The following is a 16,453-nucleotide window of genomic DNA, read 5'->3' as shown; positions in this document are numbered from 1 at the left end:
ATTATTTTATTTTTGGGGGTCAATTAGGCCATTTTAGCTAAATTGAATTCATTAGACAGTGTATAAATACAAGTGAGATGATTCATTTTCATCATCATCACTTGGATTGGGTCTCTCTCTCTCTTGTGATATTTTCGCTATTCATTTTGGATGACGATTTTGGATTTAATGGATGAATTTTGATGTTTGGATATCTCTCTCTTGTCTTGAAGCTTCATTTTTGGCATAATATGATGATTGGATATACTCTTTTGCACATGTAAGTATCATTTTCATGCTTATTCTTTTTATTTACTTTGTCACATTCATGTTGCTGGGATTTTTGCTATACTAGATCTGAAATTTACTGCTTTTCTTATGCGAAATTGTGGAAATTTAGTCTTTATAGTGTTGCATCATCTTATGTATCACGTGTAAAGGGGTGAATGTTCCTAGAGATTTTTCCTATTGAATACATCTTGATAAGTCATCAATTATTTCAAATTGAAGTATAACTTCTTCTAGCAGCTACTATTATGTCCTAATTGTCATGCAAAGTTGTCTAGGAGGCTCCTTGATTGAGTGTATTTCCTCTAAGTCACAAATTTCATCTTCACTCCGTCTTCCCTAAAGGATTAGGCACTGATCCTTCCATGTGTGATCATTTTTAAAAAGAATTATTCTCACTTTCCCCTCTTTTTCTAGGTATAGTCTCCATAGGTCACTTAGGGCATCACTTTTCTCACAATTTATCCACGCAAAGAATTTGATCTCTTGCCCACAACTGCATTGGTGTGTCCTCAAGAAGCCCTCCAAATTTCACGAGATTCTGATGATGAGATCTTGAGATGTTTCAAGCCCTAGCTTAAAGATCAATTCTTGCCCTTGGTTTCCCATTGGCTAGTAACCTCATTGGGATCATAGCACTAAATCATGAAAGCAATATTCTTTCTTTGATGTTCTTCCTTTCCCTAATTAGGTCAAGCACATCCTTGATTGATCAACTCCATATCCTTGACCTAATTTTGGGTCCACTTAGCGCTTTGTGGTACCACAAGTTGTTGATTCCAATTCCATAAAGATCACTTAGAATTCAAGCATCCATAAGGCCTTTTGAGACTAGGGTCTACCTTGTCAATGCATACTCTCACACCCTATCCTCAAAGGCCCTATTAGTGCTTCCTAGAGAGCCCATCACCTTGCTTCTATAGTAAGCAACCAATTTAGTTGAGTCTCTCTAGTGAATAGGCCTAGGAATCACTTCTTTATCTTATCATTGACCATATAATTCTCGTGATTCCTCATAGACAAGGAATCTATCCATCGGTGAAAGTCCATAAAGAGCAGGGAGCCTTAACTGAGGTGACAGTGGGCCATCGCTCCATCATTTCCCTCGACCTAGTAGTTGCTCTATAAGAGCCCCTACTAGTTTGAGTGGTAACGAGGTCAACAACATCGGTCTACATAGGAGTAGCAACAGATGTGTCCTTAGGAGTGGAATCCTCATGTTCAGAATATGTCTTATAGGGTAGGAAGTTCTTCTCCTAAAGTGCTCCTTGCTAATTCTTATGGAGTAGCAGGGTCATATGTTCCTAATTATTTAAACCTTAGGTCACCTTCCCTTATTGGTTCTTATGTATTAGTAGGCGTGGTATCTTCTTGTTTCTCCAAAATCTCTTCTACCAAAATTTCGTTTGTGAACTCCACAATTGTCCCATTGACCATAGACCTGTTGGCCTTGAAATTTGGGGCAAATTCTAGTGCTACTTCCATGTTGTAGCCCTTCAATCTGTGCTCATACAACATCCATCCTGCTTCCTGAAAAATAAATAGGACATGGTCGTAAGCATCCAAAATTATTATTTCAGTGGGCTCACGTTGGATAAGTGAGCCTCCCATGGTACTTGTAACTCTCCTTCTATTTTCACCATTACAAAAGGAAAATGGTGGCTTTGATGTTTACTAGGGGTATTTTCCGAATTTTATGCGAGGTGGTAATATGATGCAAAGAGTCAACCTTAAATATTTTTATATTTGGGTGTATGATGCAAGGGATTGGCCATAATAAGTAATAATAAACAAGTATTCTTGCCACGTAAGACCTATTTGTTGACAAGTGAAGTTTCTTATTGTTACAGGGAAAAGTGTCTATATAGAACTGCTCTATCCCACTAAGGTGTGACAGCTGCCTTAGAAACAAACAGAGTAAAGCTACTTTCATTTTTCCTTTATGAATTATAGATAGAGAGGAACAGAAAGACCAACCTCTGTCTTGCGCTAATCTTCTGGTTTGATTCCTCTCTTCCTTGATAGTCTTTCGCTACTTGTTCCCTTGCACACCCAGCTTCACAAAGTACCTGTAAGATCACAGTAGCATAGCACTATACAAAGACATGGATCTATAATCATAAACAATCTAGGATCAAATGTAAATTGACCATACAAATGTAGCAAATATCAATGACACAAGAGCATGGAGGAAAACTTGAATAGCTTTTATTGATAAACAAGAAAGAGCCAAGAGGAGTTACAACCAGTTGCTCTGACCCAGCATCAACCTCTCAGCAAAGAAGCCCCTCTTCACCTCATACAAAGCTTAGATCACCCAACAATCTGATGTTTGTCTCAAGAAACCAACAACAATTCCTTACAATATGCAAAATTCCAGCCTCTGGATCTCTGGGATGAGGGATCCATATATAGATATCTGTAATGGAGATGAGTCAGCTTATGATTTGATTAGTGTCTTTCCTCTGATAGTTCTTGCTTCCACTTGGAGATTGATGATCTCTTACTCATCCTTGGTCGAATTCAGAGAGGCAAGTGTCACAGGAGAAGTTTCTGGAAGCTTCCATTGCCTCTCCACCTCGCAGAATGACACTTCCATTTGTCATTTCTCGCCCATCGCACCCCATAGAAGGGATTTTTGAAATGCAACGCACCCACACAGTGTACTTAGGTGAGATGCAACGCACTTGGCTAGTGGAGCAGCTGAAATGATCCTGTTTTGACGAATTCTGAGCAGTTTTTCATGGAGAACTTCTGGGAGAAGCTGTAATTTGTTGACCTTGTTCCTTTAGGGGTTAGAAAAACACTTTTAGGGACTTAGGAGCCCTCGGTTTATGGACATTTCATGCTTGGGGTTGTAGGGCCCAAAAATGTCTATACCAGTTGTCCCCTAAAGCATGAGGTCGTTAATCTTTTGATGTCGGGTGAAATGATTTATTATGAGGATCCGAAGTTCTTTCAAGCTGGGAGGAAACCTGTAATAAGATACAATACAATACATTATCTTCATAATATTTTCATGATCTAGCTGAGGCGGGCATTCCCATGCACAGTTTTATAAATTCATTTTCATGTACATAGGACAGACAATCGTCTGAGTGTAGACTGATGATTCTGGTAGAGCCATCATCCCTTTGATTGGATGATTATCTGTGCAGCAATGATGTACATTTGATGTCTTTATTTCCCTGAATATATATCGCATCCCGGATGGATGAAACTAGATCCGGGGTCTTCAATCTCGTTTGATCTTCACTCGAAGTACAAGTCGATCCATGTGAAAGATGTTCTGGAGTCGAAGATGGAAAGACATCGCCTGATTACCAGCCAATGATGTAAGCTGTTAATAGGCACGAGAGGAATCACCGATAATGATAATGACCCTCAAGGTACTGCAGTACAATTCATGTGGTGTGAATAAAGGACTTGGCGTCGAACACCACGCAAAATCTTTCGGTCGAAGGCCATTGATGTAAAACTGTCGCTGGAAGTGAGAAACTTGCCATTGAGGCATGCAAGCTTCAAAGTACTGGATGGGGTGTCCTAGATCGACTTCTTGGATAATGAGCTGATGTCGACAAGAAGCGATCCGTCACAGGAGGGCCTTAATGAATCCCACATCAATGACACGGAACAGAGCAAATGATTTTAATGGAGGTGAAAACGATCTGGTGATATAAGGTTCAAGGTGGCGGTCATGAAAGAATGGAGTATAAATGTATGGTAGTGGGTGAGACACAGGTGAATTTTCTGAATGACTTCTCTTGAACATATCGGTGACACTGACATGATGGATTGGTAGCATTAACCCCAAATGTGGATGGTATGATGGGACCATGGTGATGTGACTGGTGAATGAAACAACCCAACCTGACTTGGATGCGGAGTGAAAGTGTCATGTTCAAGAGCGACTTGCTACCAACAAAGTTTCTTCAAGTTTTCTTCCCAATTTTCCCTACTCATTGCTGACCAGTACCTCTTTATTTTTGTCAAGCTTGAGGAGGATAACATATGCTTGTTCTATAATTTGCCCTTCGGGCAAACCCATCGCTATGTTTTAACGAGCCTAGCGATAGTGAAACTCGTTCTCGTCTATAGACAAGTTTGTCGCTATTAAAATTTTAATGAGTTTAACGACAAAGATAACTTGGTCCTTTTCAATTTTAGAGAGTATGAAAAGGAACGTAAAGGAAACTCCAAAATTCCTTTTTTGTCATCTAATCCCTAAAGTCCGAAAAAAGTATAAAATAATACAAAAGGGATGAATTTTCAATACTTTTAACGAGCCGAACAAAACAAGCACTCAATCTTTTTGTGTAATAATCTCTCAAGTCCAAAAAGATTAAAATTTAGAGGAGAGATAGCACTTCCAGTCCCTATAATGAGCTGGAGAGGCCAATGGCTCGACAATCTTTTCATATTTTACGAGTCAGTTGAAAAGAGCTTAAAGGAGACTCGTCTTTTGAGGAACGAGTGATAAAATGGGAAGCAACTGATTCCAGGTAAGGTTTGGAATTTTCCAATCACAGCAGTGTTACAAGGATGGCTAGTGAGATCACTCTTCGCAGCTGTTCCTTGAAATGGGTAAACAATCAAATGGAGGTGAATGATTGACCAATGCAAAAGTGGAGGTGACGGTGCAAACACGACCAAGGCTTTAATGGCTGAAGTACTACATTCACGATGGCTATTTACCGGGGAATAGTTCATTTTTTAATGAGCTTAAACGCGGGGGGAAACATTTGCTCATGGCTTATGTTTATTTTTTAACGAGCTTGAACTATGTGCTAAAACTGCTCAATTAATCCAGTCGTGTGATAAGAATGTCTCATATATAAAACGACAACTTTTAGAGTTTTGCCCCACATCCTTTCTTTATGCAAGTTAGGAAACGACCAATCCTACGAGTTTAAAGGGTTAGAGGACCTACAAATTTAAAAAATAAATAGTCGCTCTTCGCTTGCATGCCAAAAGGTTTGCATGCCCCCAGGTATAAAATTGAGTTTCAAGGTTACCTCTTCTTCTTTCCTTTAAAATATTTGTTTTACCGGGAGAGGCCTACCTCTTACAGGTCACCCAAAGATTGTTCTATTCACAGCGCGAACAAAACACTTCTTCGGCGATGTCTACCGAAATAGACAAAGGCGAGTGAAGGAGGCTACTCCACTCACGTAACTTTGACAAGAGAATCTTGTTCCAGAATAACCCCCTCTTCCAATCACGGACGGGGGTACAGACTAGTCATATTCTCTCGCGGAAACCTACCCTATACTCGAAGTTTTCTTGCCGAAGCAGACCAGGGTGCATGCCCCCTGGGTTTCAGTCATGTCCCCCGAATCACTCGCGCTCATCAGGCGGGCGGACTGGAGATTGAGACATTTCTTGCGTGAAAAGACCATTCAGGGATGGTATATGACTATTTGCTATGCGTGATCCGGGGAATGAAAGCTGGTCCACGAGCTTGACCACTCTTCCTTCGTGCGGAAAACACATTACTCTAAAGAGTGAGGAGACAATGGCTCCCATGCAATAAATATAGTCTCGTCCAAGGAGTAGATTAAAATCTAGGGGTCCTTGAACTACCATTACGTTCATTTGAACAATTTTCGCCCTCAATGTTATGGGCACATTGGGAAGGATCCCTAACGGTCGACTGGTTCCTTTATCAAAGCCTGTTAGATTTCTCATCTCAGGAAAAAGCGATGGCGAACCAAGCGCTTTCCAAGCAGTCGAGGAAAGGATACTCACAGAAGCCCCTTCATCTATGATGGTACCAACAATAACCATTCTATATATTTGAACAATGATTCAGAATGGTATACTAGCTGGTAAACGGGGTCTGCCTAGTTGATTCCAATCGAAGGAGACAACTAGGTTGCTTGGAGGTGGGACCGAATAGACGGCCGGGTATGACTCTGACGAACTTCCTTCCTGCGGTAAAGGAACGGGTAAATTGCCCCCATGTTCATTGGAGTCTGTGCTTATGAAAAGAATTTGGATGGTGTCATCCTTGTTCTCTTCGGTGACCGTATCATCTGAAGATGGAACGTCTGAAGGCAAGACCGGGTCAATTGCCGCCTCGACCTTTTGACTTTCGTCTGGTATGGGTTCAGATGGTTTATATTCAATGATAGATGCTTCAGCCGACCACCTGAGCGGGCCAGCCGGATTTTCAACTAGTGACGGACTCGGCAAGAGTTTTTTATATCCAGGAGGAAGTCGTAATGGTGAAACCGGATGATCGTCCAAAACTCTTTTAGCCTCGTCTAAGAAGGGACAACAGTGGACGGCATGATCGCCTTCGCACAATTTACAAGGAAATCTATATTTTCCTTTTTGTCCTGGGGCTTCACTTTCACTAGTCGACGGTGTGTTTTCAACATGATCATCAGAGGTTGACGACACCGGGTTGTGCAAACGAGGAGACCAGTCCCTTAAGATCTGAGGGATGCAAGGAAAATCTCTATGATAGTGGTCTCCTTTGCAAATGACACATGGCGATTTAGGCCTGGTCGGTGCAGTGTGTGGATTTTCGCTTGACGACGCTTGTTTGCCCCCATTCACTTTTGGCTCCTTCTTCTTCTTCTCTTTCTTCTTCTTTTCTTTCTTCTTCTCAGGTACTTGACTTTTGGCTTTACCAGCCCCATCAAGCGAAGAGGAGGGAGGAGAGGAAGAATTAGAGGAAGTAGAAGGTTGGTGGGTAACTCTGGACTCGTCTAGTTGCTGATTCGATTGTTCAGGAATTGCGGTGTTCTGAACGACAGAGGTTGAGTAGAGCCATACAGGCAAGCCGATTGTCAGTCCTAGAAGCGACAATGTGGCCATATGGGGTGCACCAACATCTCCCTAAGAGGAGAAGGGACTAGGATTTCCTCCAAGGGGAATTCCTTGGTTGGTGGACTCCATTTTCTCAACCCAAGATCAACGTAGGAAAGGGTAATGAATATTTCGTTTAAAATAAATTTTAGACGCTTTGACATAACTTGTTTTTTCAATTTTTAAGAGTCGGGAAAAAACAAAAGATGACTCTAGTCTCCTTTGATTTTTAATGAGCCTGAAGTGACAAGTGCTCAGATGGACCTTTTTTGTTAAGGAGTCTGAAAAGGAACGAAAGGGACTGCTCTATAAATCTAGGTAGAGGGATTACCAAACCAATCGCAAAACTGCAGAATGCTTTTTACGGTACGGCAGTCAATCTTCCCGAATGCTGTGTTCTTCCATATCGATAGGGCGGCAGACACGGCTTCCTATGGATAAAGGATTAAGCCTATTGGGGTCTCCAAAAATATACTCGACGGTACGTGGGAGCACAAGTCCGTACTGGCACTTATCGTCTCAAAGTGGAGGAATCACCTAACCATCAGTGAGAACAACAGTTACCAGGCTTTACGACGCCGGAATACGTCTCTAGCCTAGACTTCTAAATGTTGTGCGTTAAGTTCCAAAGCGTTGTTAGATTCATTGAATTTATTTTATAGTTGATCTTGTTTATGAAGTTTGCCTTTCAGGTTCACCGCGAGATGTAGATGTAATTCCTAGAATGCAATCTATGATGATAAACAATCTTTTATCTTCTTTTTAGGCAATGAAAATCCTAGCTACTAAGGAAAGAAAGACATAATCTTTTCACAAAGAGCAAAGAGTACACTCTAAATGCACTTTCCTAAATCAAACCAATCAGACTGTCTATATGCAAATGCACATGCATGTATTTGTTTTCGACTTTTTTAGTATATGAATGCTAAAAAGAAAGTTGATGCACAAATCTGAATTTCTTTTCAAGCGACAAATATCAACAAGTTTATTTTCGAAATAAAAAATGGAGACGATCACAACACCTTACGATTTTGAAATGAATACTTGTTCTTGACACTAGAAAATTACAAATTCAGACAAAAAACAATAGTAACAGGATAATCGACCATCAATAACAATAAAACTCTTTCCTACGATTGAAATTGACACTTGCGACAGTTTCAAATCAAAGGACGACAGTACGATTACGCTACTTTTGCAAAGGAGAATTGAAAATGACTCAACAAACACACAAAAACATTTACAGTTCTTTTGTACAAAGGAGGCAGAATAACAACAAGGAAAAGGGGTTTCAAACAGACATATACTGATCACAGGCAGCAAAATTCAGGAATAGAACTGGAAAGAATGAATCACAGAAACCAAAACTGCAAAAAGCCTAGTCTGATCAGCACACCTGTAACACATAGAATTTGAAATGCAGCGCACTTTCTCCACTCAGGAAGTGCACTGAAGTTCAGATTCTCTAAACAATACCTGCGCTGGGCCAGAAATGAGACTCTGTTTGGGTTTCGGGTCACAGTTTGCAGTTCAGTTCATGGGTTTTGGCTGAGCAAAAGGTAATCAGTAACTCAACAATCAGGGGTAGATCTAAGTAGGATCTAAGAGCTATCACAAGGGCAATCAGAGAGTTTGTGAATCAGTTGTTTAAATCATAAACAGGTCCCGTAGATGGACTAAAGTAGCATTTATCTACTTTGCATTTGCTATGGCAAATGCAGTTCGAATGCTACCTGTAAGTTTATGAAATAAACAACAAGGAATGATAAAAAACAAACTAACACTTCCCAGTGGAGTCGCCATTTTGTTACAGGGAAAAGTGTCTATATAGAACTGCTCTATCCCACTAAGGTGTGACAGCTGCCTTAGAAACAAACAGAGTAAAGCTACTTTCGTTTTTCCTTTATGAATTATAGATAGAGAGGAACAGAAAGACCAACCTCTGTCTTGCGCTAATCTCCTGGTTTGATTCCTCTCTTCCTTGATAGTCTTTCGCTACTTGTTCCCTTGCACGCCCAGCTTCACAAAGTACCTGTAAGATCACAGTAGCATAGCACTATACAAAGACATGGATCTATAATCATAAACAATCTAGGATCAGATGTAAATTGACCATACAAATGCAGCAAATATCAATGACACAAGAGCATGGAGGAAAACTTGAATAGCTTTTATTGATAAACAAGAAAGAGCCAAGAGGAGTTACAACCAGTTGTTCTGACCCAGCATCAACCTCTCAAAAAAGAAGCCCCTATTCACCTCATACAAAGCTTAGATCACCCAACAATCTGATGTTTGTCTTAAGAAACCAACAACAATTCCTTACAATATGCAAAATTCCAGCCTCTGGATCTCTGGGATGAGGGATCCATATATAGATATCTGTAATGGAGATGAGTCAGCTTATGATTTGATTAGTGTCTTCCCTCTGATAGTTCTTGCTTCCACTTGGAGATTGATGATCTCTTTCTCATCCTTGGTCGAATTCAGAGAGGCAAGTGTCACAGGAGAAGTTTCTGGAAGCTTCCATTGCCTCTCCACCTCGCGGAATGACACTGCCATTTGTCATTTCTTGCCCATCGCACCCCATAGAAGGTATTTTTTAAATGCAACGCACCCACACAGTGTACTTAGGTGAGATGCAACGCGCTTGGCCAGTGGAGCAGCTGAAATGATCCTGTTTTGACCAATTCTGAGCAGTTTTCATGGAGAACTTCTGGGAGAAGCTGTAATTTGTTGACCTTGTTCCTTTAGGGGTTAGAACAACACTTTTAGGGACTTAGGAGCCCTCGGTTTATGGACATTTCATGCTTGGGGTTGTAGGGCCCAAAAATGTCTATAACACTTATGCTTTGTTTCCAACTTCCTCGAATCTCATTGGGCGGGTGAGATAATGGGACTGTTCTTGGGGTTTATTGGACTAAATTAAACTACAATAAGACTATATACAACATATTTGTACAATGAAATAAAAGAAAATTACTTACATCAAAGAAACAAACGAAAGGGAGATAACATAATAGCCATGTACATTATGTAATGTATATAAGTTGAAATTTGGAAAAACTAAAACAAACTAATAAATGAAATTATAGGTAGATTTTTTTATAACAATATATTGTTAGCCATAAGACCACACTGGTGTGTCTTGAAATTTGACATAAATTAACTGACAATTTTGGCCACTAATGTCAAAGAAATATGCTCATAAAAATTAATAACATAAAGCAATTTTTTTGGAGAAATATGCTAGAAAGATATAGGATATAAATTGTTGATTTTATTAACAAAAATATCAGTACAACATATAATCTTGGCTGATTCGTGTGAGAATCTAGACCAAAAATCAATTATAAAATGTCTAAGACGTAAAAGACTCATACTTAGACACTTGAAAGCCAAAAATTAAGTAAGACAAAGTGCTGGGAAACTTGGACTCTTTCAATATGATTGGATTAAAAATATGTTTTGTAAAAGGTACACTAGTTAGCACTAATATAACAAATATTAAAACTTCTAACATCACAAAATAATGCAAGATATAAACAACAACCTTTATAAGAGAACCAAAAATTGATGAACTCACTTTCTTCTTGTCACTCCTTCAAGGATTTATGTTGTCACAAAAAAAAATCAAGCTCTCGTACACTAGAATGAACTTATCAGAGGAAAAAAGACAAATTTAAATCTTATGCATACCTCTCCTCACTATTATTTTCCATCCTCATTTTTGTGCCTTCTGCTTGGTTTTATATTCACCCAAGGTAGTTGAAGGACAAAACTATTTTATAACTAATTCTTTTTCCTTTTTTTTTTTGGTGCAGGAAAAAATTGTAATTTCATTCATAGAGATGTTTGAAAATTACATTCTTCATATACACATCCTGTGTGTATTCATGCATTAGAAAAAACACAAAAAAACCACCGTAAGACCTCATGAGTAGAAAGAGCTCCTATGACTAAGTTCCCATATACATTCTAGATAACACTATTGTTATGAGAACAATGAAAGAAAAAACATAATTAAAACATCCTATGTGAGCGGCTTCAAGACTAACTATCTCAAAAATAAGAATAAACATAAAGAGTGCAACCAATTTAAACTAAAAGCTAGACATTGTTTAAAAAGTCTCTAGGATTAAGTTGTTGTTGGTCCCTAAAGAAAGTCTTTGTATGGTCGGTGAAAGAACTTCTAGACCTGTCCATCTATTGGTTCTATAATACCCCATAGGCCCTGGTCCATGTTGAGGCTCTCTTTTGAGAGGTTTTCAGTTGTCCTATTCCTTTCCCTGTAAATGTGATTGCAAGTAAAAAAAGAGAAGTTGTCAATAATTCACATGACTTTCTCCAGAATAGGCATAAGAATGATAGTCCTGCAAGATTGAGTTTTATTCATCCAATTTATAGTCAACATGGAATCCCAAAAGCCTTGAATTTGAGTGCAACCCTTCTCTAAGGAAAATAACAATAAATATTTTCAGGCTAATAGTTTTGTCTAATTGTTGGTCATCAACCTAAGCCAAATTTAGCCTGATAACAGTGAGATTTCAAGAGAATAAGTGCAAAACCACCACTTCTCCACTATCCCATATTTGTTGAGACTATGTCAAAATAGTCCCATGGTTGAGATTTTTATATCAGTTCCGGTCTGAGCACTATGGGAGGGGCTCCTTTTCCTTGGGGAAGTGAATTAGGGATTGATGGCTTGTCCTAAAAATTGGCTCTGTTTTTGCCCAGCCAAACCCCCCAAAATATAATTAACAAAAGGGATTTGATAGCACAACAACTAGGATTTGAGTGCCATGCCTTCCAAACTTCTTCTAAGTCCATTCCTTCTCACAAGTCTAAGTGACCAAGTGTGATCCTGCATGTTGTACACACTTGTTGATACAAGGGGCATGAGATGAATAGGTGTGATGCATTTTTATTACTATTTTTACATAAAGGAAACTAGCCTAGACCGTTCATATAACATTTTTGCAAAACATCACAGGATGGAACCTTATTTGCAATTGAACACCACATAAACATTTTTTCTTTTGCAGGGCATTTTGCTTTCCATACCACTTTCCGCCACCAAATCTAGTCTACACCCACTTTGTTGCCCATTAAAAAAATGTAGCCAAGCTTAGGGGTGTAGGACCCCAAGGGAGAGATGCTCCAAATGAGCTCATCATGTCTATATATTAATCTTATTTAACTATTTGAGAGGGATTGTAAATAAACCTACAATGAGTCTTGATAGTCCTCCTTTAAGCCCAACTCTTCAATCAATAACTAGGCTTGATTCCATATCGATGAGGTTGTAGGATTGGCGACATGTGACAACTTTTTGTAACCTCTATCTCTTAAAAATTCAATAAGAGGAGGAGGAAGTGAGTAATTATGACCACAACCAGGCCAAGGATCAAGACTGAGTCTTACTCTATCTCCTCGACCAACCCACAAAGATAGCCCATTACCTATGGTATCAAAAGAATTGAGTGCCACTGTCCATATTGCCGATATGTTTTCTTTGGGCTTGTCAACCCTTCTTATCCAGTCTTCCAATGAGTTGGGGGCTATATATTTATGAGTGACCAATGACGTCCATAGGTTGCACGAAGAGATCAACTGCCAACCACATTTGACATCCAGGGTTTTTGAAAACAAAGGGATGTTTTCCAGACCCCAACCACCCAAAAATTTTGGCATGGTAATTCAATCCCACTTGACCCAAGGAAGCGTCCCCAAGTATTTCTTTCCTACCCAAAGGAATTGGAACATATTCTTATGATTTTTTCCAAAACACCTTTAGGGATCCATGCAAGAGATTCCCAATATACAAGGATGGATTCTAGCACTGATTTGATAAAATGTGGATGTCCCAGCTTGGAGAGCCATATAAACCACATTTTTTTTTGTTTTTCCACTTTTGCTATAAGCCAAAGTTAATATTCTTTGTTGAAGCAGTTAGGTTTAAGATGAAATACCAGATACTTTAGCCCTTCCTCCATGATTTTAGAAACATATGGAAGAACTTGAGTCAAATGTTGTATTTTTGCCTCATTAAGGTTATGATATGATAAAGATGATTTCTAGGAGTTGATAAACATACCGACGACTTTCCCATAAAGAGATAGGATCGCATCTAGGGAATTAATCTCCCTTAACTACCCATTGCAAAATATAAGGATTTCATCCACAAAGAGTAGGTGTGTGACGACCAAACTCCTGGCGATGAGAGATCCATGGAAATCCCCACGTATTTTTTCCTTTGATAGAAGGTAGCTGAAACCTTCTACCACCAATAATAATACTAATGGAGAAAGGGGGAAACGCTAAAACAACCCTATTTGAGCTTGGAAAGAGGGGGAGGTTAAGCCATTTATAACGACAACAAAGGATATTGTCTAATTGCAACTCATGACCTAGTTGATAAAATTTATGCTAAAGCTCATGTGGATGAGAAGAAGCCTGAAATAGATCTAGTTAACTTTGCCATAGGATTTAGACTGGTCTATTTTGATAACGACCCCCTTTAGGTTTTGAGTTTTAAAACAATGCATTCCTTCTTGTTACACAATATTTTGTCACATACCCAACTCTGTACCCAAAGTGTCGTCCTTTGTGCCACTGCCATCACAAATGTTGTAAAGCAACAAAAGCTGTGAAAACTCATTCACCATGAATTATATGCTCAATAAATCCCTGAAGAGATGGAGAACTAATGTCTTGAAGCAATTTTGGAAAAACTTGTGAAAAATCTCTAATTTGCAAGACCAACACTACTTTTAGTAGGCAAATCCGTGTTGGTAAGCTTTTGTCTATCTAGTGACTAGCGCTCGCAGCGTGACTTTTGATAGGAAAATCCGCATTGGTCCTCTTTAGGCAGTTTCTCAAAAAATGGAGCAGAAGCTTCCCTTACTAGAATCCTCGAGAACGTCAAACTGGTAGTTGTTGGCTAAAGATATGGTCGAGTACTCCCATTTAGAGCCCTTGATCCTACCTTTATGGATCTTACCTTTGGGATAAGGATCTTCTTCCCCCTTTGGTGGATCTATAATTCCCTCTCCCTCATTATAAATCCGTTCTTCACTTTCCTCAATGGGTTGGTCATTGCTGGTTGCCATTCTTTTGCTCAATTGTGCTTAGATGCTGCCATTTTGGTGAGAGAGGAAAGGAGAGCTTGTTAAGTTTGGCTTGGACTTGGAACCATCCTGAAGGAGGCCTTCAACACCAAGGCACCAATTTTATGCTTCCTTCTTTAATTTAATTATTAATATAAAGCATGTTTTACTTCCCATAAGCTTGTCTATGATAAGTTGCTTAGTACAATACTCCTTGATTTGTTGTATAACTTACATTGGAATGCATATGTTATGATCTCTCTTGTTTTCTTTTGATCTCTCTTGCAGGTATTCAGGCGCAAGAAATAGCGAGCGAGCCTCAGAGCTAAGGGATTGGGATTATCATCAAAGGTCAAGCGCATAGGAGAGAGGTAGACCATCTCCCTTTCTCATTTGTCATTCTGATCTGGGTTAGGGAAGTTTTTTTTTTTTTTTTTATTTTTTTTTTTTTTATTTTTATCATGGTTGCTACTAAACCCACACATTGGGCTAGAGGGATCACTTCTGTCCACAGAAGGGCTTTCCTGGTTAACAAATTAGTGACTCTGTTGGGGAAGCTTACACCATTTTCATCCTCCTTTCGTTTTTTTCCTTCTAGTTAAGTTTGGCCAACCATTGAACGACCCTTTGTTTTGACTTATTTTTAGTATGTACTCTAAATTGTTGGTGTCTTAGGGTATCAGTCCTAGAGTTTCCTCTTGAGTCTTTCTTGCTTTTCCTAAAATTTCCTCACTCAACGCATGTTTTATCAGTGACAGTCACGCTGTCAGGGTCTATTTTCCCTGTACAGTCACACTGAAGACCTTGTCTTCTACTGTCTACCTATGCTGAAGACCAGCATGGGTTTTGCTATGAAAAGTAGTGTTTCCAGCACATGTTTTGCTATGAAAAGTAGCGTTGATAATCCTATCAGCACAAGTTTTTCTATATAAAGTAGCGTTGGTTCTTGAATGTGAGAATTTTTAGGGTTTTTTTGAAAACTCTAGTGTGTCCTAGTCTCTGAGGTCATTTCCCTGCTCTGTGTGCAACAAATTCTGTCTGTTTGTTTTCACTTTCTCTATGGTGTGCAAAAGTCAATCCCGTCCTTTAAGTGGTAAAAGTGAATTTTTGATTGAGTTTTTGATGTTTTGAGTCAATTAAAATCATTGTTTGCTACTTGTATGATTGGGAAAATACTGATCTATTGTTGATTAAGCATTAGTAGTTCTTTTGCAATCATAAAAGAAATTGATCTTGCATTTATTTAGTTTTCATTTCAAAAATTTACTTTTTGTAAAAGTGCATTAGATTAGTTGCATTGAAAAGTTATTTTTTTGAGATTCATCATTGAAAATAGATCACATTTTTCAGTGATTGAAAGCTAAAGAGTGCATTAGGTGCATTAAATCATTCAAAACGAAAAGAAAAGTGAAAGTTCATATAAGTGCATCTTAGTAAAAGTGAAAATCATTTTACTTTTGAAAAGTTTCATTTGGGAAGTGAAAAGTAAAAAACTAGTTAAGGGCACTTTGTTTGCTACATTACTGCTTGTTGCATCATTGTTTGAAATCTCTCCCCTTACTAGTTTGGCTTTCATCGAATTGGAAAAGAATATTTTTCTCATATAGTTGCATCTTAGGTGTTCATGTGACATCGCTTTGAGCCATAAAATTGAAACCTAGTTGAAAATAAACTTAAAATTTACCTTAATTAACCTAGGGAGCATTTGGAACTTAGCACAAACATTTATAGGTCTAGGCTAGAGATGTGTTCCAACATCGTTAAACGTAGGAGCTGTCGTTATTTTCCAGTGTTGTATCCAAGGGGTGAAATCCTGTTCCATGTACATAAGTGTATAGGGCCTTTCTCCATTACTTTCGTGTATATTGGAGGTGCTCCACGCATGGTAAGTATATGGGAATTCTCTCATCGAATGGTTATGCATTAGACAACACTACTATGAACTGCACTCCCACATACCGTCGCGTATATTTTGGGAGTCCCCTATAGGTTGCTATCCATCCATAGGTAACCGAGTATGCCACCTTGTAGACCGTGATACACTGAACACAATATTCAGGGAGATTGGATGTTGTACGTTAAGTCCTTGGTTTGCTAAGTCGTATATTGTAGTTCACGGTTACTTGGTAAACCTTTATGCCTCGTTACCCCTTTTTGATTTATTTGCTGTTAATTTCTAAAATTAATTGATCGCGGAATAATATCCTTCCTGTGGAAATACTCCTTTGTATATCTTAGGTTGAGACTAATGGAAATAGTTC

Source organism: Pinus tabuliformis, chromosome 6 (genome assembly GCF_031772625.1).
Source record: "Pinus tabuliformis cultivar Carrire ecotype Pingquan chromosome 6, CPIR1, whole genome shotgun sequence".
NCBI lineage: Eukaryota > Viridiplantae > Streptophyta > Pinopsida > Pinales > Pinaceae > Pinus > Pinus tabuliformis.
This window is presented reverse-complemented; position numbering follows the sequence as displayed.